Genomic DNA, 4,239 nt, shown 5'->3' on the forward strand with positions numbered 1-4,239 from the left:
CACGGATGCTTGAAATTTACTAATACGGAAATACCAATGAATCATCGCTCAGACTAATGACTTTTACCCAACAGATCCTCAGTATAACGCATACAATACGAGGGAACGACGATAAAAATAATAATATTAGTTAATATTTATTTCCTTTTCATTAAAATCACAAAGGCTTCTTATTTTAAACAGCAAAAAAGCATTCTGGAATTGTCGATATGTCAAGAATTCTGAAATTTTCAAGAATATTAGAGGGAATTAATGGTGAAAGTTATTGTCAAGATGTCAAACGGACTCGCGAGTTCGATTCGCAGTTTTATTTAAAACTAGCTGAATAGCCCGTCGTTGCCAGGCAATTTTTACAATTAATTGTCTTATATAAATTTTCATTTATTCCATATCAAAGCATGCCTTTCTCGACAGATAGGACAGATTTGTGCAAAGTTTTGCCAAAAATTTCGTTGAGGATTTTTTTTTACTTTTTAAATTATTTACATGTCTGTTCGACCATTTCACATGACTTTATTCATTAAAACTTCATCAGTTCTTACAACTTTGGTCGTCATAATGTTTTGCATTCGTTTGTTTAATAAAAAATACCTTCTCCTAATGATTTTGCTTTCATTCTGTGATAGACAGCAATCAGGCAGAAAATACCTGCTTCCAAATCCTGCTTTCTGATTAGGTAAAATTGATTAGACTTTAAACCTCTGTAACATTTTCTGGAACTTTTCTGCAACAAAAAAATAACAAAATCGGATTTAACGTAGAAAATTATTTCAATAAAATATATTTGGAAATTTTGACGTAATTTTAAAATCTCACAATATATGATAGCAACAGGGAAGACACTACAAAAGTAGAGGCAGACAGTTACAGGACGTAACACATACGCACACACACACACACACACACACACACACACACACACACACACACACACACACACACACACACACACACACACATTTACAAACGTACACACAAGTAGTCACAAATTTAAAATGGTGTATAGTAGACATATGTGTGTTTGTATGTATGTACGTACGTATGTGTGTGTCTGTGTGTGAGAATTTGTTTGCGATGGCCAGCAAAAAAGTTACCTACCCCTTTTCTCCTTAACGCTTCGTATTCCTCACACCACCATTTCTGTGTGTATGTATTGTATTTATGTATTTGCAAAAGTATGTATGCAGCGTCGCATGTATATGACAGCTGTAAAAACGTCACACCCCATTTCCATCACTGCTCTCACCTTCTTTGATATAAGTAACATGAATGCAAAGTTTCGTGAATATTGGTTCACTGGTTTGGGCACTAAGATGGTAAGAGACAGACAGACAGAAATTATCATTTATATATGTAGATGGTGCATAATATCTGTTACAAATTACAGAAAAATACTTTATGAAGGGAGTTTCTCGTAGTCTGAGAATGACGGCTCTTCAATTTGTAGTAGAACAACGTACACAAAGAGTTTGTTTATAGTGATCATATGCATGTGTTGTACATTAGCTCACTCCCTCCATCAAATCGAAATATCTGAACAGGTGAACGGTGTATCCTACTTCAGGTGTCAAAGTGATAGCGAAGCAATGTCAGATGAAGTGTTTTGCTCAAGAACGCAACGCCACACCTGGTCTAGGAATTGAAACTACGATCCAAAGATCGCGAGTGCAGCACCCCTAACCACTAAGCCAAGCGCCCTCAATAGAAAATCACAATATATGATTTTATAAAGAAACAGATATTTATTGTTGTTTTTTCTCAGTTTCTTTAGTTCTTTCAGTGTGTGTCTCTGTGTATGGAGGGGGTGGTCGGTAGTAAACAGAGCATGACCGTCTATCGTGTACAATATTTCTTTTATTAAAGACAGAATGGTATAGGGAGATTTCGCTGCTATTTTTTGCCAGTCGATCGGCAATGGTACAGGCTTTCCTCTTTTTCGGAATGGATAAAATAAGTTCCTATTTAACACAGGAGTCGATGTGATCGGTTAGCCCTTTCCCGCTAAATTTCAAGTCTTATACCTTATAGCAGAATGAAATATTATTATTCTAAACGGCTCTTTATGTTCTGAGTTCAAATCCCAACAGGATCTACTTTGTCTATCATCCTTTCAGGGTCGATAAAATAAGTGCCAATTGTCGGATCACCTTCCCAGATTTCTCGTCTTTTGCCTATATTAGAAACAAAAACAATTATTATTATGTTGAAACAAGCAATCAAGTGCTGTCAGTGACGGAGCGTACAACCCAGTGTGTGGGAATGAAAGTCACGAGGCTCAATATCACTGCGTGTGTGGGTGTGTATGTGTTTGTGTGTGTGAATTTAATAATGAAACCTTATTAAAATTCGACACACAAAATTTTCGCACAAAATGTTACTGATATCAACAACAACAGAAAGAGCGAAACAAACAAACAAACAAACAAACAAAGCTTGCGGTTTTGTTTCCGGAAGTTCAGACAATTTATCTGAAACGCAATGAGATATAGAAATGAATAAGAGATTTGTTTTACTTTTTAAATCCTAAGTGTTGGCTTCCGTCTGAAATAGCATATTTTTAGTTTATATTCCAATTCATTTTTTTGTTTCAGATTTCAAGTTGCTAATTATTCAAAGGTCAAAAATAACCTGGGGGGGGGGGGGGGGGGATTATTTATTTCTTTTATCTTGCTTATTGTTTTATTTATTCATTTTTTAATCTTTTCCTTGTTTCAGTCATGGAGGCCATGTTGGGGCAACCCGCAGAAGAATATTACTAGAAAGAATCGGCCCCATTCCTATTTTTCGAAAGCCTGGTACTTATTCTATCGTTCCCTTTTTCCCAACCGCTAAGTTACGGGGACGTAAACTCACCCATACCGGTTGTCAAGGGAGGTGGGGACGAACACAGACACAAAGACAGGTATACACACAGACACACACACACACACACACACGCACACATATATACACAGACATGCAGGAAGTAAATAGACACCTTTAATTTTCAAAATTTCTGACCTAAGCGTCTTAATATGTTTTCAGTGGTGTAGAATTTACAATGTAGTTATTCTTTTTCATTCCAGGTGCCATTATATTGAACATTTCTGAAGAGTAACCATGCCACGCAAGAATTCAGCAGAACTGTCAGATTTTCAAAGAGGTCGTATTGTTGGGCAATCTGAGGCTGGTCTTAGCCAGCGAAAAATTGCCGAAAATCTTCAAATTCCTCTTGCTACTGTTAATAGAATTATGGTGCAATTCAAAATCCAGAGAAAAGAATCAACAGATTGTCGTCCCGGCTGACCTGGGCCTTCGGAAAGGAAGCTTCGCTGTTTGAAGAGAATTGTGGAAAACGAACTCCGTTCGAAGGCTTCTGGCATTGCAAAACAGCTAGAAGTTAGTCCAAGAACGTGTGTTACATACCTGCATAAGCTTGGGTATTATGGACGAGCATCTAGAGAGAAAAACCTCTCCTTCAACCAATTAATATCATGTGAAGAAAGAAATGGGCTAAAATCCAATTCATTTTGGGATAGAGTGATATTCTCAGATGAATCCAGATTTGTATTATATTCAGACAGTAGACGTGTTTAGGTCTGGAGGCTTCCCAATCAAGAATTTGATTTGAAACGACTCCAACTGACGGCGAAACATGGCGGTATCTCTATAATGGTATGGGGAGCTGTCACCAGCAATGGTCGTTCTGAGCTGATCGAATGTGTTGGAACCATAAACTCTGAAAAATACATCGAAATACTTATGCAAGGACTATTTCCGATATATTCACACGATAACATAACGAAAAACGAGTTTTTACTCATGGAAGATGGAGCTCCATGCCACAGAACAAAAAGGAATCAACAATGGCTGACTGAAAATGGGATCAAAAAAGCTTTCTTGGCCGAGCCAATCTCCTGACATGAACCCAATTGAAAATCTTTCGAGCATACGAGATAAAGCTATACGTAAAACTCGACAGAAACCTAAATCTAAAGAGGAATTGTTTCGATTGTTGCGTGAAAACTTGGAAGAAATTCCACAAGAGACAATCACAAAGCTCATCAGTTCAGTGCCAAAAAGAGTTTCTGAATTAAAAACTGCAAAGGGATTGTCAACTAAATACTAAAGTATGTGGTCCTACCTATCGATTACATTTCAATTATTCGCTTTGCGTATTAAATAAAAGATTATAAGATTTAGAGGTGTCTATTTACTTCCTGCAAGTCTCTGTATGTATGTATATATATATATATATAT

General features: G+C 36.8%; 1 long non-coding RNA gene across 2 annotated transcripts in view; it reads right to left on the reverse strand.

Annotated features, from left to right (window-relative positions):
- Positions 1–276: 276 nt before the first annotated feature.
- The window catches only part of LOC128247842 (uncharacterized), an 11,378-nt gene continuing 7,415 nt past the window's right edge, over positions 277–4,239 (reverse strand). Inside the window, exons 3-5 of one of the 2 annotated variants that reach the window (XR_008264167.1) lie at positions 2,022–2,171; positions 1,099–1,308; positions 277–724 (exon numbers count right to left, since the gene is read on the reverse strand). This is a non-coding gene — a long non-coding RNA (uncharacterized LOC128247842). The remainder of the gene's footprint in view (positions 725–1,098; positions 1,309–2,021; positions 2,172–4,239) is intronic. The other variant, XR_008264166.1, reaches the window with a different exon arrangement.

The sequence above is a fragment of the Octopus bimaculoides genome, chromosome 5 (assembly GCF_001194135.2).
Source record: "Octopus bimaculoides isolate UCB-OBI-ISO-001 chromosome 5, ASM119413v2, whole genome shotgun sequence".
In the NCBI taxonomy this organism is placed as follows: Eukaryota; Metazoa; Mollusca; class Cephalopoda; order Octopoda; family Octopodidae; genus Octopus; species Octopus bimaculoides.